At 40.5% G+C, this 25,525-nt stretch overlaps 1 long non-coding RNA gene across 1 annotated transcript; it reads right to left on the bottom strand.

Moving 5' to 3' along the window:
* Positions 1-1,384: 1,384 nt before the first annotated feature.
* LOC136626943 (uncharacterized) lies at positions 1,385-25,335 on the bottom strand. Its single transcript, XR_010792717.1, has 3 exons — positions 25,269-25,335; positions 18,795-18,953; positions 1,385-1,547 (listed from the first exon to the last, which is right to left on the bottom strand). It is a non-coding gene; the product is annotated as an uncharacterized lncRNA (long non-coding RNA).
* Positions 25,336-25,525: the final 190 nt, after the last annotated feature.

Below are 25,525 nucleotides of genomic sequence, written 5' to 3' on the forward strand. Positions count from 1 at the left end.
AAAAAAGTAGAATCTGCCCTATTTTTCTGCGTTTTTGTGCAACAAAAATGTCGCACGTGCATATGAACAGGTGTGTGCAAAAAAAAGTTCTATGCACAGACATGCGCAAATAAAAATCATCAGTCTTGTTCACTGCGCTGATTCAAGCGTATTTACGCATACGCTCATCTGAACCACCCTTACTACATCTTTACAGAAGCCCATTGATTTCAAGTGCATAATATGCATGAAAATAGGACATTCTGCAGTGTTATTTACACAAAAAGCGTGAAAAATATGCAGCTGTGAACAAACCCATTGAAAACAATGGGTTCACTGCGCACTACACGCGTAAAACATTTGCACGTGACGTAATACATGGTGTATTTACAACCTGAAAATAAAGTTTCTCCTTTTGCATTTCTGCATACGTGGAATGCATTAATCGCTCCGTCGCGGCGCCTTATACTACCTGCTTACTATCTTACTTCTATGCACTCAGCTGAGAAGCCCAGAGAAAGACTCTCCTGGTGACCGGGGGCGCTCGCAGCTCTGAAGCCATGTGCAGTCCTCACGGGACAGTAGTTGTACAACTGAATGAAAAGTCTGCTTGTGCTGAAATCTAGCAGATGAGAGCATATCATAAGTCAAGCTTGCAGCACTGGATGGCGCCCCCTTTTTACCACCTTTTCCCAAGATTCCCTTGGATTTCTACATTTATTGAAAAAAAGCTGGCAGAGATCACTCACGGTTCACACAGCAAGATTGTGCTGCAGCTTTCTTGTGTGCTTACTGAAGAGCGCCCGTCTACTTCCGGAGATGACCGGATAACCAGCACCCGGCCTCAATCACCCAAACTTACCAGCATCCCAATTCATAACTAAGGGCTCCTCCTTTACATGGGTGTATTGGCTTTTGCGCATGCCTCTGCGCAACATATTTGCACTGTGAGAAAGGCTTTTTAGCGCAAGTATCAATACATCTTATTGTATTTTTTGCATGTGCAGGGCTTTTTTATTTGCGCTACAGACGAGCACACCATTAATTGACTGGCTATTTAGCCTAAGGAGTTCCAAATGTCTTCTTTTTTTCATGGAATTACACAGCTTATTGTACATCTGTGCACACATTACGCGTGCGTTTGCACACCTCTCATGGACTTCTACGTAAACCTTTCGTGCCCAAATGCGCTCAAAATAGAGCAGGTACTTTATTTTGGCGCACACAAAAAATGTAAAATATGTACGAACCTATTGCTATAAATGGGTTCTGTTCTCTGCGTATTGCGCATGCAAATGTAGCGTGTGCAAATACGACCGTGTGAATGAGCCCTAGGAAATAAATAAAAACACAGAGGCGAATTTAACTGTAAGCACGTAGGGGGCGCTACAGCTATTTTATTAATGCTGGGAAAGGACCTTGCAATGAAAAACAACCTAACAAAAGCAGAGTCACCAGTATGTCCCAGGCCACTCCTCGGGCAGCATGTGTGGATGTGATGTCTCGGTGACTCGTACAGAAGAAACTATTAGCTAGCAAGGTTCCTTCCAGCACCTGCTGGGGCATTCCTAGTGAAACAGAACACAGAGTCATTAACATCCCATAGCAAAACCCATCATGTAACATCCATAAAACAATATAACTGATGGATATTCAAAACAGGAGGGAGGGAAAACAACCACAGGAGCCTACTATGGAGATCAGCCTGGGGGAAGGATCCAAAAATGAAGTTCCACTTCCAGGCTGACCTATATTGATCTGCAAAGCCCGCCCTCCTCAGCCTCAGCCAATCAGAGAGCACGTAGGATGAGGAAATAAGAACCTGGCTGCCGCCACAATTTTCTATTTAATATGAAACAGAATTAAAGAGTGGCCAGCAGTCAAGTGCCCCCAGCGTACACAGCCGGGATGCACACATACCGCTGCTGATCCTTACATTATGGAGAGTGCAAAAACGCACACAAATACGTCCGTCTAAACCACTGATGAGGTCCAGATTTTGGAAATTTTTGCTGCGCAAATGCACAGGGAAAATACAGCGCACACAAAAAATAAGAAATGCGTACAAACCCATTGATATTATTCGGTTCTATTCTCTACGTATTGCGCAAATATGCCCATGTGAAGGAGCTCTTAGTCAGAATGGCGGATCTGTACCACAGATGTTAACAAGTACACCCATGTGGAAGAAGCCTTAGCCTATGAACTTTCCAGCATGGAAATTCTATTGAATGCCTGAAAATGCTATTCAAACGCAAACCCACAATGCAACTATTGACTTTAGGGCCACCTGCTCATGGGCGGATTGGCATTGCGGAATCCGCAGCTGGGATCCGCTTCTGGATTCTGCAGCAAATACCACCTATAGCATGGGATTGAAAAGCGATTTTCTGCTCACGGAGGAAAAATCGCAGCATGCTCTATTTTTAGGCAGATTCCGTACGGACAGCTTACATTGAAGTCAATGAAAGCCGTCTGACCCGTGGCCCTTCCGCAATCATTATTGCGGAAAGGTCGCAGGATCCGTGTCATTGCCTAGCAACGGCACGGCAAAATCTGTACTGCGCATGTGCACTGGCCAGACCATCAGTAGTTAAGATTAAGAAGATTCTGGACAGGCATGTGGGGTCAACAGCCGGGCACAGGGTGCTGCAGGATGCCGCATGCGGAATCAAACCCCTTCGTGTGCAGGCGGCCTAATACAGAAAAAATGCATGATGATGTTATGTGGGAATCCAGTTTTACAAGGGATACCCCACTAAAAGAAGTACCTATCTGTTAGGGAAGATTCACCTTGTCATTCCCATTAATCACCAGGGCATGGGTTCTAAAGGTCCCTGAAAGAACGGAGTGATGGCAACGCATGCACATTGCCACTTAATTAAATTATTGCCAGAGATAGTTGATTTCAAGCTCTCAGCTAAATATGCCCCATCCTGTGGATAGGAGAACTTCTTATGGTGGGGCAACCTCTTTATATATAACAAGTGGATGGAGTTTGGGCTTTTATTGTTGACTTTTTGAAAGGGTTGGAAACTGATGTGGCCGGTCCATGCGCCAAACCGCCCATCACAGGTGACTGTTGGTATGCTCTCCACTGTTATGTATGTTTCACTGATGATGTCCTTGCTGTGACTTTATGTGCACTTTCTGCATTGACTACTAATAAAATATGGTCTGACTATGATCTCAGGGCTCTTTTACAGTCAACAATAATCGTTCAGACTGAAACACAAACAATAATTCAACAGTCATTCAGTTCCGGCAGGCGTAAAAATCAAACGATGATCAGCATGCGATGATTGGCATGTGTAAACGGGCAGCCATTCATCTAGGAATGACTGCCTGTTTACTGTGGATGTAGACAGGGGGCCAGAGTGGTTTCTGGCCTGCTCTGCCTCCATTCAACAAGCATTCCTCACTTCTATGTGAAAGCACAGGAGAGATTATCACTGGGAAGACTGAGGGGCTGAAGTACCCAACAGTTGTTCCATGTAAAAAGACAAAAAAAGTCACAATTATAGACAAACACAATCTAACAAAAATATGAAAGTGCTAACATTTACTGACCATAGCATCTAAGTGGTTTGCAGAGTGAGGGAGTTCCTTCTCTCATCCTACAGCCTACTTCAACACAATCGCAGGTTTCTGATTAGTTGCCATGGCCGCCAGGATCTTAAGAATGGGCCCCAGGTTTGAGGTCTTGGTACAACCATTGACAATACTGCACTACCATACTGAAGTATTTTAATGTTTTACATAAGCAATCAAGTAACTGCATCCTCTAGTAGATCAAAGGAAAAAAGTTTTTTTTTAAAGTTTAATATGTTAAAAAAATAGAAAAAAAATCTTGCTTTCTACTTTAGTACGTTAAAAATAAGAACAAAAAAAAAAACCAAAGTTTTAACCCTTTCCAATCCAATTTGTATCCTGGTTTTCCTAGGGGGCTTCCTCTTTTTCTGCCATTATACAACAGCGCTATCTGCTGGCTAAAGCCAGTACTGCATGAGATGACACGTTGGATAGACTCCGACAGCAGAGAGGCTGGCAATATACAGTAAGAGAACCCCGACGGACGTCTTCCAACATCAGAGCTGTACAACCTTAAATCATAATGTCTTCAGAGGTCAGACAGTGGATTGGAAAGGGTTAACACCACATCTGCAGTGACCCAAACTATAACTTTATCATGTTTTCATCCTGCATTCTGAATTCTGTAAAAATAAATGCTAGAAATGCTATGTTTGTTTATCCTAGCTCCAATAAAAAAGAATAAAATTGATCAAAAGAACTGCAGCTCATCCTGCAAGAAACAAGTCCCGCCCAGCTCCATCAATGGAAAAATAAAACTGTTATGGGTCTTTAAATGCAGTAACACAAAACATTTTTTTAAAAAGAAAGTATTTTACTATGCAAAAATTGTAAGACATAAATATATAAATTCTTTGCCAGAATGGCTAAGTTTTGTTCACCTAGTTTCCCCAAAAAATGACAGAAAAAGTGATTCAAAAGTAATTAAAGAAATATAAATGTATTATCATTGTAATGGTATTGACTAGCAGTCACATATTTTATGCTGTATGGTGAACACCGTAAAAAAATACAATTCTTGTGTGTTTTTCCATCCCCACCCTCTTCAAGTGCCACTCTGGTGATTTTTTATTTATTTATTTATTAAGTAGCTATCCCCCCATATTTATAAGTGAGCTAGTGTTACTTAGTCTAGTTATTCCTTTCTATCTGAAACTCCTGGCTTATTTTTCCTCAAATGGTCATGTGATCTCAAGTCTAACCAGCTCAGATCTACTTCTGGTTATGGATTCATTTTCTAGTGAATTTCTCAGTCTGTGTGATGCTGTTACACAGGACCTGCCTTCAGGGTCTTTCCTCTCACAGTTACTGATGTGGAGCACATGGCTCCTGTCACACAGCTATGATAGAGGAGATCACAGCTCATCCTCTTGATTTAATACTTATAGTCTGTAGCTTATTTAGAAGACAATAGAAGCTAATGATAATTACACTGTCTTCCCTGCAGAAAGGAATGGTATAGATGTGAAAGTCAAACCAAAATCTTTCAGCATAAAGATTGTGGCTGATATGGGGGCTACACTACAGGGAAGTGGCTGGAATACATCAAGAAAACCTCCAGAGTGTGACAGGGATTTAGGTGAGGGATGCAGGGATGGAAAAATGTGTTCTCACCTGAATGATCCTTTAAAAAATAAATCTAATAATTTTTTGAAGTATTTTATATATACCCCAAAATGAGGGAATGTGCAATTCATCCTGCAAAAAAAGCAAGCCATCATATGGCTATGCCAATGGAAAAATAAAAACTTACAGCTCTCAGAAGGCAGGGATGCAAATATGAAAAAACTCCCCATATCCCAAAAGCAAAAACTAACGAAATGAGAGGGAGCCTTCCATACTTTTGTAAGTGGTCTGAATTAAAGTTACCTAGATCAAGTCATACTTGTATGTAACAATGTATGGCTAGAGATAAAACAGTATAATCTTCTATTTTATAAATACAACACCAGAAGAAAAGTCAAGCATCTCAAGCTGATTTTATAAGACAGCATACATTACAATGAGGTGTGGTGCCAAGCGGGTCACTACATCTATGCTAATTGGGGAGCATAATTGCCTCAAGCATTTCTCTGTCCCACTTTGATGGAGACCATATTTGCCTAATGAAATGAAGAAATACCAAATTCAATTTTCTGTGAAGGTCTATAGAAATATGCTGCACATCACCCAGAGATTTCCATGACATATTAAGAACAAGTTGCTCAGGCAGCACATGCATACATTTACTTTGCTTAAGGCGAGTTTCTATAAATGAGCTTCTTTTCACACTGCTTTAGGGACCTTTCACACAGGATGGAATATTTCACAACAGAGTTGCGGATTATGCTGTCCCTGAATTCCGCACCAAGATCCGCATGGCTAACTGCAGATTTTGATGTAGAGCAGCTATTATTTGGGTGCTGAGTACACGGCAGGAGGGCACATTCCAAAACGCTTTTGCACAATATTTTTTCCTGTGTGAAGGGTCCCTTAAAGACCAAGGAGACCATGTTATACTGTTAGAATAATAGCTGACCATTACCCAACATGGCATCACAGTTGTATATTTGTAGGTCTAAGCTTATAGCGGACCAATTATATCTGTTTTGAACTAAGAATTTTAGGCAGAAGGGTCCCCACAAGCCATAAACTATTCCCACGTTGTCCTACTACCGGGGCTCCTAACAATCATAAGTAATATGTGGCAGATACCCACACAAAATGTTTAATTCCGTGCATTATTCATAAGCATTAACCCTTTCAGTACCAAGGGTCATTGATACCTTAATGCTTAGGATAAAAAGGGCACTTTTGGTATGTATTGCCTTACGGGCCAATATCTTTTTAACAGCTTTGCATACCTCTTTCACTACAATTGTTTGGTGGTGCTAAAATATCAGAATCAGTCTAACATAATCCACCATTGTGAAAAATAGACACCACGGGGTATTTGATAAAGTATACATTAGCAAATACGCGCTTTTTTTAGTTAGTGTCAGTTTTTGTTGGAAGGTGGTCGAAAAGATTTTAAAAAATAAATTTTTCCAATTTAGCATTGATTCACTTGTATTCTTTTATACACTATTTGCTGCTTAGCAAGATCATGCAGATATAGAGCAATTTCCACTTGTACAGGGAATGTAGTGACTTCCAGAGGCCCTAGCGCAATTTTTCTCCTTAAGGGTATGTGCACATGGTGGAATCCAATGTGAACATTTCAGTTGGATTCCGACTTTAAAATCACAACAAAAAGCCCCAGCTAAGCTGTGTATTTCTATGTATTTTGCCACAGATCCACACAAGGATTTAGTCCTGTAAATTGGCAAAATCCGTGTGTGGAATTTACAACATGCAACTGGAGCTGGTGGGCAGAGCACTCCCCTTTCTGACTCTAATTTATGTTGCTGCTGCAACATTAAAGGGACCTTTCACATGGACAATAGTCCCGAACAGTTCCTACTAAAAACAGTGAGCTGCTTGTGTAATGTACGATTATATAAGGTCTTCCAGAGCATTTTTGTTGTAGCTGTCCTCTGCTGTGGCCAATACATGAGGGTCCAGGACATACAACTCATTACGCTAGTCATAGATGGCCTCATTTATTGAAGCAGGTAAACTGGAGATTAAAAGGGTTAAACAAAGTTAGAATAAATCAGATTTTTCTATTTATCCAATCTAATGTTGATTGAATTAGAAAATATTTCCTTATTTTAAGAAGCTATATGAGATTAGAAAAAGGTGTCTGCTTCTCTTTTTCAGAGCAGCACGACTCACGCCTGTGGTTTCTATGTGGTATTGCAGATAGAATGGGACTTATTTGTTTTATAAATTCCTTTTTTTTCATCTAGTGCAACAGTAAAGTGCTCAATGTATACTCCGAGCAGGGTTCTTTTTTGTACCAACTTCATCAAAACAACATAACAATACAAAATGGGTTGGAATAAGGTTGAGTGTTCTGTATGAACAAACAGAAGTCCTGTGCGGTAAAGCGCAGTTGTTGTGAATCATTGTATTTAGATGGACTTCTAGTATGATAAAATGACAAACCAAATATGAAAAGCAAAAGGTTTTTACTTAACATGAAAAGAAAACCACGGTAAAGGGAGAGTATCGGGGAAGAAATGAGGACGGAAAGGAAGGAGGGGAAGAAAGGTAGATGAATTTTGATGAATTGGAGGGTGAAATAAATTGAATTGTCAAGACTTTGTGGTTTAACAGAGTTCTAAATTCTGTGGAATCTTTAAATTCAATCCAATAATGCCATGTTTTGAAGAATTTTGCCTGTGTGTCTTTTAATAAAAGTAGTGAGGTCCTCCATCTCCATGATGATCTGTATTGCGTTGAACCATAATGAAATAGAGGGTGGGGAGGTTTGTCTCCATAGTTTTGGACTGCAGATTCTTGCTGCGATAACCAGATGGCGCACCACAGAGTGCTTGCAAACGAGCATTAGAGTATCACTGAGATGCAGAAGAAAGAATGTAGGTGAATTGGGAAGAAAAAATTCAGTAAATTTTATGATATGTGCCAAACCTCAGAGCAGAAACCCGCCAACACTGGGCAATCCCAGAAGATATGGAGTAAGGTTCCCTGCTCCAACCCTCATCTCCAGCATAGTGGAGACACAAAGGGTATCATTTTATGTAAGCGAGAGGGCACCCTGTACCATTAAGAGAAGATCTTTAATCCTGTTGCTTGAAACACACTACAGATGGATGATGTGTTAGTGAGACTGTATGTTGTATATTCTGTTCTGTCATGAATGGCAGTGACAAATCTCCTTCCCACCTCTGGATGTAGTTGGGGTCTGGAGCCTCGGGTTGGGAGATTAGAATTTTGTAGATATATGAGAAGATGTGTTGGAAGGGACCTTCTGCACTGCAGAGATTCAAAAGGGTTTTTGACTGTGAAAATCCGGAAGTGTCAGGTAATAAGGAAAGCAACTGAAAAAAGCTCTGCACTAGAGATGAGCGAGCATACTCGTCCGAGCTTGATACTCGTTCGAGTATTAGGGTGTTCGAGATGCTCGTTACTCGAGACGAGCACCACGCGATGTTCGAGTTACTTTCACTTTCTTCTCTGAGAAATTTGCACGCTTTTCTGGCCAATAAAAAGAAAGGGAAGGCATTACAACTTCCTCCTGTGACGTTCCAGCCCTATACCATCCCTCTGCAGTGAGTGGCTGGGGAGATCAGGTGTCACCGGAGTATTAAAATCTGCCCCGCCCGCGGCTCGCCACAGATGCATGCTGTCATAGATCAGGGAAAGTGCTGCTGATGCTGCTGCTGCTATAGGGAGAGGGTTAGGTGTTATTTTAGTCTTCAAGAACCCCAACGGTCCTTCTTAGGGCCACATCTGACCGTGTGCAGTACTGTTGAGGCTGCTGGGAGCAGTGTTGCACAATTATTTTTTTTTGTATATCGGGCGTGCAGACCATAGCGTCCTCAGTCTGCAGTCATTTTACAGAGTATAGGGGCAGTACTGGTGAGGCAGGGAAAGAGGTATACTGGCTATATAGGCAGTGGGCTTTTTCCCAAAAAGTTTTTAAAAAATACTGTATTTGGCCTGCCTGTGACTGTCTTCAGTTTACTGCGTCTCTGCTGGGGGTAGTACTTGGTGAATTAATTAACCCAGCCTTGCGCATAATTGTTTCCTGCCTCTGCAGTGCGTTACGTACGCGAAGTCAGCCTCCAACAGGGCAATCGAAATACAGTGCATATCACAGGCAGTGTGGTTGTTCCCACCAAGTTAAAAAATATACAAGATTTGGCCTGCCTGTCAGTGCCTTCCGTTTACAGCGTCTCTGCTGGGTGTAGTAGTTGCTGAATTAATACCCAGCCTTGCGCATAATTGTTTCCTGCCTCTGCAGTGCGTTACGTACACGAAGTCAGCCTCCAACCACAGGCCAATAAGCGGCACATAGTTACAACTTAAGCCACATTAACCAAAGTGATTAATGGGTTTCACCTGCCCTCTTGGTTGGGCATGGGCAATTTTTCTGAGGTACATTAGTACTGTTGGTACACCAATTTTTTTGGGCCATCGCCTACAGTGTAATCCTAGTAATTTTTATGGGCTTCGCCTGCACTCATGCTACAGCAAGGTGTGTGGGGTTGGCCTACACTTTTGCTACATAAATGTAACTGGGGCCTTGTCTATACTGCAAATACTGAAATGTGAAAGAGACTGTTATCTCCCTAAACTGCTGCAACGGGAATGTTACTGTGGCCTGTCTTGACTGCTACTACTACTGAAATGGAACTAATACTGTGCTCCCCCTATACTGCTGCTTCGGAATTGTTACTGGGGCCTGTCTGGACTGCTACTACTACTGAAATGGAACTAATACTGTGCTCCCCCTATAATGCTGCTAGTGATATGTTACTAGGGCCTGTCCCTAATGCTACCGCTGAAATGTTACTAATTCTGGGCTCTGCCTATACCGCTGCTAATGCTATGTTACTGGGGTGTGGAAACGGAGGCTTCCCAAAGACATGATGGTGGCGAGGCCATTTCCCACCAACGCGGTTACTGTTAAGGTGCATATAACCACGGACACGTGGAAAGGACACGTAGTGCCTCAAAAACATCCCCCTCCTCCTCCAACAATGAAAACATTCTAGGCAAATACCTTTGCATTGGTCTGTCTGGTGGCAGTCCAAGAATTTCACCTTTACCGACACAACAAGAGAGCCCCCCCACCATCCCCCCGCCACGGCCCACTTAATCCTGGCCACATTCCGAAAACCAACTAAATAAAACCACGCTACTCGGTCCGCAGTCGCCACCACATTCCCACCAACGCTACGGTTAAGGTATTTATTACCAGTCTGACTGGGGCATGCACTGTGGGCCGAAGCACACCTGTATTGTATGTAACGTTAGCTCTGCTGAGCAGGGCACTGCAATGGGATACATTTATGTACCGCCGATGGGTTCCAGGGAGCAACCCATGCTGTGGGTCCACAGGGACTTCACATTACGGATTTGTACCTGCCAGTGTCTATGTATTAAAAACCCCAGTCAGACTGGGGCATGCAGTGTCGGCCGAAGCCCACCTGCATTTAATCGGACGTTACCTCAGCTGTGCTGGGCAATGCAATGGGATATATTTATGTACCGCCGGTGGCTTCCTGGGACTCATCTATGCTGTCGGTCCACACGGAGTTGTAACTGCATGTGTCTACTTATAAAGAACCCCAGTCAGACTGGGGCATGCAGTGTGGGCCGAAGCCCATCTGCATTAAACCTGACGTTACCTCAGCTGTGCTGGGCACTGCAATGGGATATATTTATGTACCGCCTGTGGGTTCCAGGGAGCCACCCATGCTGTCGGTCCACACAGACTTCACATTAGTGAGTTGTACCTGCCTGTGTCTATGTATTAAAACCACGGTCTGACTGGGGCATGCAGTGTGGGCCGAAGCCCACCTGTATTTAATCTGACGTTAGCTCTACTATCCGGGGCACTGCATTGGGACAAACTACAGGAGCAATACAGCGCTAATGCGACATGCACAGCTATGCTAGCATAGGAGTCCAGTGTAGGCCCGCGATTGCTGAGGTTTTGTGCACAAGCCTATGTCCTTGGTGCAGTGAAAGTCCGCTTCCTGCCTCGGATTGCTGAAGCTGTGGGCCGAGGCCTATGTCGTGGGCGCGGTGCAAGTCTGCCATGTTTGGCCGCTCAGATCAATTTTTTGTTTGTCTTGGGCTTCCTAGGACCCCCCTATGCTGTTGGTGCAAACTTAGTTCCCATCGCGGTGTTTGACCTGTCTGGCACAAAGGCACTGACTGACTTGGGTAGAGGGCAGAGCGCTGACAGCTTTCCCCTTGCAGTGTGGATTGAGCTATGCGACACCTTGACAGAATGAATACTGTGTGGCACATGGATTCCCCATTGCTATGCCCACGTTTGTAGCTCCTGATGGAGGTGGCACAGGATTGGAGTTCTCATTGCTTCTGTACAGCATTGTGTGCTATTGCCCCGCCCCTTTTACAGAGGGTCGCTGCCTGGCCCTGCCAACCCTCTGCAGTGTGTGCCTGCGGTTCCTCCTCATGGCAGACGCACTTATAAATAGACATGAGGGTGGTGTGGCTATGAGGCCAGTGTGTGGCATGAGGGCAGCTGAAGGCTGCGCAGGGACACTTTGGTGTGCGCTGTGGACACTGGGTCGTGCGGGGGGGTTGGGCAGCATGTAACCCAGGAGAAGTGGCAGCGGAGTGTCATGCAGGCAGTGATTGTGCTTTGTTGGAGGTAGTGTGGTGCTTAGCTAAGGTATGCCTTGCTAATGAGGGTTTTTCAGAAGTAAAAATTGTTGGGGGGGGGCCCACTCTTGCCGCTATTGTAGCTTAATAGTGGGACCTGGAAACTTGAGATGCAGCCCAACATGTAGCCCCTCGCCTGCCCTATCCGTTTCTGTGTCGTTCCCATCACTTTCTTGAATTTCCCAGATTTTCACAAATGAAAACCTTAGCGAGCATCGGTGATATACAAAAATGCTCGAGTCGCCCATTGACTTCAATGGGGTTCGTTACTCGAAACGAACCCTCGAGCATCGCAAAAAGTTCGACTCGAGTAACGAGCACCTGAGCATTTTGGTGCTCGCTCATCTCTACTCTGCACTCTGGGCGAGGGATGTTTTAACACTGATATGGTATAGTGGCAGTATGCCTAGTTTATTAATACATGCAACGCGTTTCGACGCTATGGCGTCTTTCTCAAGCATAGACAGTGCATCAAACATACACATTATATAGAAAACTTACAGTTGAAGTTCCCGCTCTGAACATCGAGGTGGTCATGCTGACGTCGCCACAATGGGAAGGATTCCAGTCACATAGGCTACGTTAGTCACCTGATCAGCTTACGTGGAACGCTATGTGCGTTCCATTCACTTCATTCATAAATCACACTGCGCCCGTAATTGGGTCATGTGATTGTTTTGTGAAAGGCAGCATATAGTTGCCGTATTTTTAGAAATGTGAAATAAAAAGAACTTCTCTATTTGTTCTAATATGTTATTAGCTGTGACCACATTGGATCCATGAGGAATTCATTTTACACATATTAAAAATGCATAAAAACAAACTTAAAAAAAAAAAATATGTAGAAACATATATATTAAAAAAATGTCAGGTAGGGATGTAAGAAAGTGTCAGTTGGAAGATGTGCCAAGGCAACAGGGAAGTTGTTCCTGCCCGTGTGTGTGCAGTGAGCCAACGTCTTTCTAGGAGAAAGTGGAATGCTCTGAATCTGTTGTTAGAGAGCCATTGGCGAAATGTCCAGGAGGAAGTGGCAGAAACACATGGTCTGGGGAAGACCCGAGCGATTACCTTCACTATTGGGCCAATCATGGGGTGGGTTCTCACTTCAGTGGGGGATATCTTCATGAAGCTAGGATAAAGCCTGTTCTAAGGAGACCCATTGTTTAAGTTCTCTGTGTCTATGCCAGTCAATTATTCGTAGTAAGTGGGAAAATTGATGATAGGCTATGAAGTCAGGTAAACCAATTCCACCTTCAAAAACGGTACAAGATCCCAGCAGCCAAGTCCGGACTTAAAGACCCCTCAAAATATTTACCAAATATAGATAAGACAGAACAGCACTCAGGAACTGTTTCAAGAGTAAAACATCAGCATCTATATTCTCTCCAGCAATAAAAGCTGCAACGTTTTGACCTGTTTGAAGGTCTATGTCAAGCATGCTTGATGAAGTTCACTTAATTTGGGAGTGAAATACATGTACTGAAGAGGAGAAACAGTAGGTCATCTGCATAAGAAGCTATTTTATGCGTGGACCCCCTTATTTGAACTCCTCTAATGTCCAGATGGGTGTGGATATGACCTAAAAGGGGCTCTAGACATAAAACAAAAAGGAGAGGTGATGGGACATACCTGCCTTGGGCCATTTGCTATTGTAAATGGGGTAAAGTATTGGTCATTTATTCTAACTAGTGCTCATGGGGAAGAGTATGAGCTGGAGATCTAGCATGTTAGAGCCTAGATCAACACGTTGGAGAGTCTCAAATAATAACTTCCTATCAACCCTCTCAAATGCTTTGTCGGCATCTGTGGTTGTAGGGACAAGGGCAGAGATGGGTTTTTTAATGGCTTTGATGGTGTTGTCCTGGGCTTCTTGTTGTGGCACAAAACCTACTTGGTCTATATAATGATGTGTTAGAGGGGACAATCTGTTAGCTAATATTTTCAAAAAAAGCTTTAGGTTGACGTTCAGTAGGCACTTAGGATGGTAGCTTTGGCAAAGGGATGGGTCTTTTTCTACTTTCAGTATGACTGTGTGCTTTCAGGGTGTGTCTATAGGTGTGCGTTCCCGGATCAGAGGGAATTAAAGAAGCAAAGAAAGTGTGGAGAAAGGATTTCAGAGAAAGTATTATAATATAAAACAGGGAGTCCATCTGGGCCAGGTGCTTTTCCTGTGTGGGGTTCTTTCAGTGTGAGGGTGATTTCTATTTGTGAGATGGGTGTCTGCATAGCTTGGGTCACTTCTAAGGAGAAATGGCCTACGCCTGAATTTTGGAGATAGGAGTGCATTAACGCTCTACGAGACACCAATTATTGGCCTGCAAGTAGGGAAGGCAATTTATAAAGAGACTGGTAATATTTTCTAAACGTCTCCAAGATCTGTTGTTGTAAATGGTGGGTGTGACCTGCTGGTGTAGAAATGTGGGGAAAATATGACCAAGACCTCACTTTCCGTAAAGCTCGATCCAAGTCAAGACTAGGTTTGTTGCCAAATTCATAAAAGTGTCTCCTGCATTTAGTGAGAGCTCCTTTGGCCCGTGCTAAGCAATGTGAGCGTACTTGTCCCCTTAGTTGGGCTAGTTCAGCACCTCTTTCTCTATCCAGAGTGCATTTATGTGTTGCTTCACAGACCTTAATACGTTCTAAGAGGTTCCTGAGTTGGGCGCTACATTCCTTTTTGATGCAAGAGCCAATACTAATGAGGGTGCCATGAATGAAGCATTTATGGGCCTTCCACACCAGAAAAAGGGTCTAAGTCCAAGGTGGTATTATTAGTGAAGTATTCTTCTAAATTATTGTGATTCTCAATTTTGGTTACTGAACCTTGTATAAGGTAATCATTAAGATGCTATTGCCAAGTCTTATGGAAAATGGTTGGAAAGGAGAGTGATAAAGTAATGAAAGCGTGATCTGAAGAGCCGAGCTATGTTTGTAGACACAGCCAATGGAAATGAGAGGTGCCTTTACTGGGGAAAAAAATACTTTTTTCTAATCTCAAATAGCCCTTTGAAGAGAATATGCAATCACAAATGATTTATTGGTACATCAAATTTTTAATTTACACATGTTTTTAAAGAATTTTTTGGCTTTCTCTCATGTCACTCTGCAAAGAATAATCCTGAAGTCCTGTAGTTTTCAAACTGACCACTATGGGCAGGCTTCCATGAGCATAATGTAATTGCATATTATGTGTGGAATATACGCACGCATAATATGTGGTGAATGGAGTAAATGAAAGTACATTGATTTTCATTGATTAATTTATACTTGCATACAATATTCATGGTGCATGGATGGGGGGAGGTAAGTTGTGACCATCCCCTATTGTAAGTTGTGGATCCTGTATTATCTGTGTTATCTAAATACAGGTCTAAAGGGCCATTTACACTATTTATTACGCAAAATTTCATTCTAAAAATGAAAATGTTCGAAATCGTTACCTCTAAATGCCAAGCCGACGGTCACTATTCATTTGTCGCTGAGTTTCAACCAGCATAAAAATCATCCCTTCTAGCTCACTTCTCGCTGCATCTAAACACTCCCCTCTCTATGCTTCACATGAAATACGAAGCGCTGAGAGAGAAGTTAGCAATACTCAGCAGTGATCTGCCTGTCTAAATGCTCTGCACGAGCACAAAGAACTAGCAGTGATGTCACCCACTCATGCAGATTGTTTAACCGACAGTAGGCGCGTGTACATGGGGCATTACCTTTCATTGTAATCTTGCCTGTGATGATAATGAGATGACTGCTGATAAGTGATCTCTGCAGAACAAGAAGTTTTATCTGCTCAGTGGTCTGGGTAAAAATTGCAAAAGTTAAGAATTATTTTTTCATATAGATAGTGAGATAGAATTTATAACAATTTATACAAATATGTTTAATTGTGTTGATCGAGCCAAACCAGTAGGGTCGAACCTCGCTAAAAGTTCGGTTCAGCACGAACCTGAACCAAGGTTTTACTTTAGCTTTAAGTTCTACACCGAACAGAGTTTACTGGCTTGGTTCACTCAACACTAGGCCTGAACACACTGTCTAGGAGCCATAAAAGCCTTGTATAATATTTTGAGAGTGTCATGCAGGGCTTTTATAGGTCTCAGTGCTATCCACCGGTTTTAGAGGTTTTGGTGAACTTACAGCTAAGTTCAAACTTATTCAGACTGAACCAAACTTTTCGTAAAAGTTTGGTGAACTGACCAAACCAAACCCTTCAAATGTTGGATTATCACTAATGTTTAACATAAAAACTTGACTGAAGCAACAGGTCATTTTTTGATGATACTGTACATTCCCTTTAAATGTCTTCAGGCCATCCCATCACCTGGGCCCAATTTCTCAGCTCAAAAAGGGTCTGCTCAGGCACTTTATTATGGCAATGCGACAAATAATCCCCAGATGCTGAAGACAGAGTATGGCTATCCCAAAAATAGTATGGTTGAAAGTCATGGACTCCTTGAAATATATGGAGGAGCTCAGATGTATCAACCTCAAAGCAGATTATTCAACATTTTATGCTACTTGGGCCATCTGGGTGGAGTTCCATGACTCCCCCTCACCCATGTCCTGGTTGAGGAGTGGTTCGATATCATTAGAGATCCTAGGTGATTGGGTACAGAAATTTGGTGAAATCTCATGAAGGATATTGGTCTATGTTCTCAGGGTATCTTCTTTCCCAAAAAATTCCTTCACTGTGACCCCCTCTTTCTGATTTACTTCTCACTCTCACTGGCTTTCTTCTCTAAAATTATACATGTACTTTAATGTATTTTTGGACTAAAAGGGATAAGAGGGGAAGGAGTGGGGCTTGGTGGGCTCTCTCCAGGGGGGTCCTCAGTGCCAGAAGACCGAGGAAGACTCGCTAGACGAGGAGTCTCTGGACAAGACACAGAACAATGTTGAAATGTTTACATTTTTACTTTATATACATGCATAGAAGGGACAGAAGAAATATAGCAATGTTAATGTCTGTAGATATCGTCTCTGTATTTACAATCAGTCTAATCCTTATTTAATGTCCTACGCTCCAATTCTAATTGTAATTTGGAATTTAAGTTCAATAAAATCTTTTTGAACACACAGTAAATGTCTTCAGCCCTTCAGAACAATCTAAATGATGGTTTACAGTTATAACCCCATACCTGTATTGAAATGATGCCGACTGTAACTTTGTTCATTCTTGCACCCGTACTATGTGTGTAAAGCACATGGCAGGTGAGATCCTACTGTAAGTCATTTAGAGAGCTTGAAATGGTCTCTGGCTGCAATCTGAGATCAGGTTGTCATCATCTCACTCATGTCTCATTGTGGATTTATGTGAATTGATCATTTACAATGCTGATCAGTAACCAGTGCTGATGATACTAATAACATTTGTTATAAACTTCACTGTCATTGAATTCAATTACCAAAATACCAAAATACACCTATAAGTGCTGGCCAATTACTGGACCATCAACTGTGGCTTGATCTCTCAATTCAAGAGTATGCTAACGTACACCCTCTAAATGCATTAAAATTTTTAAGCTGGTCATGCATTGGCTGACCTAGTCACCTGACCTGAGGACTAAATAACTGATGTTAAAAACTAATCAACATATCATATCTTTTAATGTCATTGCTCCTTGAGACCTAAATGAGTTGTCCAGTATTAGGCTGCATTCACACGAATGTATATCGGCTCGGTTTTCACGCCCAGCCGATATACGTCGTCCTCATCTGCAGGGGGGGGGGGATGGAAGAGCCACAGTGTTTTGTATGTGCAAAATTTGGGTGCACAATAGGCAGTGAATAGAACCCATTGATTTTAATGGGTTGGTTCAAATAGGTGTATTTTTCCTGCACATTTTGTTTTCGCAAAAAAAAATTATGCAGCATCCGCTTGTGCATGTAAATAACAGATTGAACTAATTAACTTAATTGCCCATTTCAATGAATGAGAGCATGGTTGCATTTAATTGCACGCAAATGCATGCACACAAAGTACAATAAAATATGCAAATATGAAATGCCCATTGCACACATACACATGTTGAAGTCATTAGACTAATAAGCCATTTCAATCGGTGCATGTGAAGAAACGAACATGGCTTGCAGGTGCAAAAAGTACAGTAAATTACACCAATGCATGTGCAAATAAGCATCATTCACTTCGCAGATACGCAACACTCAGGCACGCACAGCTACACATGCTTTGTGTAATAGATGCCTTAGAGAAAGTACTATTTTCTCCTGTTCTTGTTCATAGGGACATGGATACCAAATTCACCCCAGTGAATAAAGATGAGCTGCTTTCACAAGAGTGGTGCTGTGACTGGAAAAAATCAGAGCCTTTTTTGCAATAGGCAACCTATTTAATTGTAGGCTTTGGTCCATTAGAATTTAAAGCAAACCTGTCACATTGGACATGCTACTCTATCTATGGCCAGAATGTTATAAAGCAGGAAAAGCTAAGCAGATTGATATATAGTTTTGTGGGAACAGATTGAGTGTAACTTGTAATTTATATAACTTAGATTTCTACTCCTTCTGATTTTATGGGTTTAGAAGGTGATTTCTCTATATGTGTATATCTGTTCATTCAGATAAGACTGCCACTTACTGCATTGGACCACCCAATCAGCCCCTCCCGCTGTATCACATGTTTCCAGATACTGTACAATTTCCAACATGACAAGTTTGCTTTAAAGCGATTACATCGTCTGAAAATGACTTATTGTTTAAATCAAGTTTTTATGTTTAACATGTTTTAAAGATTTTTTTGTTGCCTTCTTATATTTATATATTAGCTAATTTTTAAAAATCCTGAATTCTTGCAGTTTTTTTTTCAGCGCAATAAGCCAAAAAATACACTGACACTTCCTGTTCTATAGAGAAAACTTCTCATCTCATTATGATGAAAGGAAAGATTACAGTGAAAGGTAAAAGCTATACTTAGATAACATAAGATCCACCAATGACAATAGGGGATCGTTAGAGCTCACCTCCTTCCACTCTGCACAGGTCTCAGAACATGCCTTGAATACTCTCCCGTAGAAGTCAAGGAGTCATCTCCAATCTATTGTCTCCTATGGTTCATGTGCCTGGTGTAAATCAAACCATCCGAATGCTGGTAACAGCAGCTTCAATCCAGATGGACGCCCCTGTAGTCGTGTACAGAAAATAGAAACAACAGAAAAAAAGTCTACAATCAGAAAATAAAAATAGATTAGAAAGAAGAATATGTATCAATATCTATTTTAATTAGTAAATAAAATATAGGTAATACATTCCCTTTAAATGCCTAAATTGAATGGGCACATTCTAGTAACCTGACCATTCTGCTAAAATCACCCACAATTAATTGTTTCATTTGGGCTTATACGCCTTCTTACATTAGCCACTGAAAATCAAGTATTTTTCTATAGTCAAGAGTAGCTCAATGCCCTAAATTGATTGCTTCCTAGTATACCTTATCAATACCTTACAATGTGGCAAGAAATGAATCATGTAAAGTAGTATATTTTAACGACTTTGACTTCTTAGACTTTTAAAGCAGCACTTATATGGAGTTGATGACAAAATAGAAAAATCTCCTAACCATTGTGTCACAGCTATTCACTCTTTACTAAACCATATCACTCAGTGGTGCACATTGTTTCAGGGGAATTACAAAAAAAAATCATCCGTGTAGCTATTACTTTAAATGTTGTGTGGACAATACACATGCCGTAGACTGCTCCAGAATTGACACTGTCCTTTGTAAATTGCAAGGTATTTGCACAGAATTAGGTGGTGACAAACTGTAGTGGGTCTGCGATATAAATTCTAAGACTACCCTAGTAGGAATCCTCATTATAACTAATCTGATCATGAGATGATCATTAACAATAACTTTTATGCATATGGTAATGGTAACATAGGGCTTGTCGCAAATTTCACTTACTGATGACACACTATGCTCATTCAAGTTACTCCATCTCCATGTCCAGCAATACACATGAACAATATCTATGTCCGTCTCTATTTATTGCCTTAAACATGTGTATTCTCACAGATTGATTTACAGTAGAGAATAGACTCTCCTATGTATTTATAGATGTCATAACTTGCCATAAAGAAGCCCAGAGAACAAGTAGTGTAAGGATTATCTAGAATATGATAGTACACAGAGTTTAGTACTATAGCTCTTAGCAGTGAATAAATATGTAAGGCAGAAAGACACATGTATATTCCCATTACTTTTCATGTGTCCACATGACAGTAATGTGTATCATTTTCCTGCTATTGTGGATTCTTCCTAACTGCTGCATCCCATTGTTACATCTGTATGCAGCATGTGTGCACTAGCATGCTGACCTCCCTATGATTGTAAGCAAGCCTTGAAGTTTATATGGGCCAATTGGTTCTTATTCGTCATCATATCCTTTGATTCCAAATTATGTTCCCATTTACAATATGTGTGAGCATTTCCATGTTCTCATATTTTATTCATTTCCTTCTCTGGACTTCCATTAGCCCTTTCCCTTTCTTTTTTTGTGCTGAAAAACATCCAGTCAAATTGAAATGTATTATTCTTCTTCTTCAGAAGCACTCAGACAACAAAATTAATAGAAGCACCAGTGATTTATTCCTCAACAATGTATGTACATTAATGTAAAATTATTTCTCTCTTCGCAGACTCCACAATCGCACAGCGGCTTGTCATTCTGTATTAGTGCACTTAAATAATTCTAATTATATTCAAAAGAACAATATGTATAATTGTTCCTGTTCTCATCCATCATCAGCAGGTACAAAAACATATTCATACGCGTTTAGAAGAAAAAACAAGAAAAGTAGATTATTACTAATTATTATTATTATTTATTATTATTGTTACTTTAAGAATATTTGATTACTTTGAATACTTGCAAATTACCGCTAAGATGTTTAAATACATTCATCTGGACCCTATCAGGTGTTTAAAGGAAAGATGCAAAGTATCATTAATTGGTATTGGGTTTACTTATTTCTATTATGTTTATTCACTAATAAAAAAATTCTGTTCTCCAAAATTGGAGAATTACACACACATACACAGCAAAATGAAAAGCAGGCAAAGAAATAATTTTTATATAAATATAAAATAAATATAAAAATATATAAAAAATATCTAAATATAAAAAAACTGATTTCTTAGTTATACGAGAAATAGTACATGTAATGTACCAAATATATCAAATATGATTGCCTTCAACATCTGCAAAAATGTCAGCAGACATCTCTAATTACACTTACAGACACCCTATTGAGGCTACCTTTTAGTACATATGATGGCAACTAACAACATATATTTATGTGTAGTTTAGCCTTATGTATGGCACTATAAAGATTGGGTTCACACATAGGCAATAAAAATGACATTACAATACAACAAATAATAAATGAGACCAAAAATATGACTACATGCTTGTTTGCCAACTTTAGCACATGTATATTTGTATAACTATGTCCTATTGTAAATCTACTGCTCCTCATAGCATTGTTTCTGCATTGAAGACCTGTAGAAAACCCGCCAAGGATGCGGAATTCAATATAGCTTTATATATACTTTTATATTAAACTCCCCATCCGAATAAACTCAGTTCTATATTGACGAATACAAACTTACAAAGAATCTGGCAATTATCTCTGTATTCAAAAAATACGTCCTGTTGATTCCTCTTTATTCCTCCTTCCCCAGTATTTTATGAAGGCACTGAGGAGTTGCACTTATTCGATACATTGTAGCATTTATATTATGAAATGTTTCTTTAGTTTCACTACTAATAAGTTTGCTTGGTTAGTTAGTTCATTAAGTATAAACATTAGTAAAAACTAACTTTGTAAAGTTTTACTTAATTAATTAGTTAAAGACTTGGTCTGGGAAGACATGGAGACTTTCAGTAGCGTAACTTCCATTTTTAACTGTTGAGTGACAACTGCAGTCCACAGAATTAACCTGGGTTGCATTCAATCCAATGGACTAAAGTTATGGCACAACTGAAAAGTTGATTGACCACAGGGCTTCTCCTGGCCCTATCCACTGTAAAATAGCAAGCAAGCATTATTTGCAGAGACTGTTGCACAGCAACTGCCACAAGATGCGTCCGGTGACAATGACACAGTGCAGTTCCATGTTCTTTGCAGATGAAAAATGACCAATGCTATGCAATAATCTATGGTCCTTGATATGTTGGGTTGGTTTCATCATGGTAATATGCCATCACGTCTACTAGGGCTAAAGGGAGTTCATCAAAACAAATGGGAACCATATGAAGAGGAACATATAGGAATAAAATGTTTAGCATGATTTATTGTGTAAAGGAGGAAGAAATGTCAGTAAGCTGTACTGTCACATGTGGGCAATATGTGGCTCAGTGGTTAGCACTGTTCAAATCCAATGAAAGGCAACATCTACATACTGATAAAAACTTCATGATCATTTTTCTTTAGAGTGTGAGCTCTTAGGAGCAGAGTCCTTCTTTGGTCTCCCTGTCAGTGCATCCTCATTTGTTCTCGTAATTGCTATTATGAAAGCTTACTACTTTTTCTGGATTGTTAAAGGGGATATCCAGCCATCCACTGCCGGGATACACTGGGGTCATAGCAGAAGTACCTCTCTGACACTTGTGTAGTGGCTGGCACTCGAATTTGCAAGCACAGCTCCCATTGAAATCAGTGGGAGCTGCGCTTGTAATTGCTGGGATTCCATTGATTTCAATGAAAGCTGCCCTTGCAATTCTGAGCGCCGACTGCTACACAGGGAATAATGCAAATGTGGCAGCATGTATGGTGCAAATAAAAATCTTTCTCTTTTTTCTTCCAGTTCCATTAAAAAACAATGTTTCGACCTGGTGGTCTTGGTCAAGCTTGACCAAGATTACCAGGTCGAAACATTGCTTTTTAAAGGAACTGGAGGAATAAAGAGAGAGATTTTTATTCGTGCCATACATGCTGCCACATTTGCATTATTTCTTAGCTGCAATTGGAATCAAGGCTCAGATTCCCAGGAGTGGCTTGGCATATCAGCATTTGCATGCCTTGCCTATCCAGGTAAACTCTGAGTGCTGCTGACAGGACTGTGATTTGAAATTGTGTTGAACTGCTACACAGAGGTCAGAGCAGTTCTTCCATTCCGACCCTAGTGTATCCCGGTGGCCACTGCGTGTATAAGCCCTTTAAGCTTTATGGGATATATTGGCCATTTAAATTTCACTTTTATAGGAGGCATTGACTACGACTAAGTATACTCTGCATTTGTGTACTATATGTTTAAAGGTATCCTTAGGCCCATATTCACCTGACAGAGGCCCGCCAAGCCAGTATGCATCAGCATACCTTTCTTTCAAAACTAAACTGTTCTATACAGGGGCCACTACAAAAAATATACCATATGGTATAAGTTTTTTTTACCAGTGGGACCCTGTGAGGGACATCCGTTTTAAAGGCCTGTGTCAGATGTATATAATGAGCATATTCTTCCAGCATAAGCCATGAATGTGATGTGCACAGATTCTTACTTTGTCTTTTGAATTGTACAATACGATAGAAGGGTATAAATAAAAAGATTATTTTCCTTAATGAAAGAGGCTCATATAATGGTAAGTAATGTACAGTCTGTAAAGTGCTTGGGTTCACCTACTAAAAGTAACTGTCCCTAAAAATAAGTTGAAATGTTGGTAATGAAAATTATGACCTTTTTAGGGACCTTTCACATGGGATGGAATAGGCCACACAACGCACCATAAGCTGCGGTAAATTCCACACCAAAATCCAGAGGCTACCAGTGAATTCTATAGAATTGAAATGGCTTAAAACCTGCTTGCAATTCCACATTAAAATCCGCAGTCGGGTCAGATTCCGGTATGGAATTCTGTAGCTGTGGATTTGGCTGCGTCCTGAGGCATAATCCCTTCCAATGTGCAAAGTCCTTAAAAATACCAGATGAAGGAAGAACTGCTGAAATAACTACAAGTAAAGTTTTAAAAACTCATCAACTCATCTTCTTAGGATCTTCTGTTACGGTGTGTAGGGCAGCATTTCTGCATTAAAGCTTATTGATTATATCTATTCTTTGCCATAAAAGAAAATGTACCAAACTGCAGTGTGTGGTTGAAAGCTGTGTCCATACACTGTAGTTGTGACGCAATGTGAAATAGGAAAAGGGAATAGTATAAATCTTTACATTGGATAAAAGTATGTAGGAATTAGTTTAATGTTTCACTGTGGAGTGACGCTTGTGGTTCCCAAATACACTGCAGTGCATGCAATTCATTATAGTTTGTGGAATGTAATTGTACCTCAATAATTAAAATGGGAGCATCATGCTGCAACAAGTTCCCAAGTAGCCCCAGTCCTTGACATATAGAAACATCACAGTGGGAATCCGTAGGCAGGCACTACCTAACGGGATGTTGGAATGCTGAAGCCCTAAGAGGACATCATAGGATGGCCAAAGCTTTTTTTAAGGGCGTTAGTTTTAAGGGTGATTGTATTTTGTACACCACTTTTATCATTGCAGAACTTAAAAAGCATTTGATTTTTGCATAACATGCTCATCCGTCATAAGCTAAGACCTAGAAACCTGCCTATGAAAAACCTAAAAAGCAGGAGGTGAGTTTTTACATTTATCATCTTTTATGTATGTAGTGCCAACTTACTACTCAGCGCTATATATTACATTATAAAAGGCAGCAAATATAGACATAAAGAAAATATCACATGAAAACACCATAGAAGAAAAGAGTGCATGCTATCATTTTGCATATCATTTGATTCATTTGGATGTCTAGTAATAATCATTTTCCAATTTTCCATAATTGTTGCCATAATTAATGTTATAGTCTGAAATGTTGTGTTATCAGGCAGGTCATATAGTGGTGATATTCTAGTAACACAGTAATCACTGGCCTCCCCATGCCAGGCTATTAGCAATATTATCAAAAAAATAATCCAGTTTAAAACACATCTTGTATAATCATTCTGCATGTATATAGAATAGTGAATAGCAGCATACAGATCCAGCTTTGACTGAATTCGGCCACAGCAGTCACTCCCTATTGAGTGATGTATGTGAATATAATGGCTGGACAGCATCATATATCTAAAAGCGGTGTTTACACTAGTATTCATCGTTATGTTTTTTACATATGTTTTGTCAATAATCTAAAGGGAGTTATCCTTTGACAGATTTCATCAGTTTGCACAAGTTTGTCAAGATCTGTATTATAGCAGCATCAAACAAGACTATTTTGTGCATAAGTTGTCCAATAAGTTCAGATCAGTTACACAAAATTAAACATACACAAGAAACATTAGCGTGGATTGCACCAAACTAGTAAAGAAACTTGTAATAACTAATCACTACTGCAGGTCACACTGTTTAAAGAAGGAATGACTATATTCTCTTATGTAATTTTTACTGTACAGACAATATGCTGGAAAGATCCTCTTACCATACATAGATATTGTCCGTTCATTCCCAGGCTCAGAATGGGTCAACACCGTGGATCTGCTGTTCTGATGGATCTGTAAAGAAAAAATATGCAATGCAAAATAAATACATACACATCACATTTTTGTTATATTCGCATTGGTCTCTGGTTTCAAAATTTACGATATCTGCTGCATTAATGTTGCCAATCAGAAATATAATACTTATTTGCAATAAAGACCATTTCAATAAAAATTGCTGCCCATAGGTTAGATCCTA

This window comes from Eleutherodactylus coqui, chromosome 5 (genome assembly GCF_035609145.1).
Source record: "Eleutherodactylus coqui strain aEleCoq1 chromosome 5, aEleCoq1.hap1, whole genome shotgun sequence".
Lineage (NCBI taxonomy): Eukaryota > Metazoa > Chordata > Amphibia > Anura > Eleutherodactylidae > Eleutherodactylus > Eleutherodactylus coqui.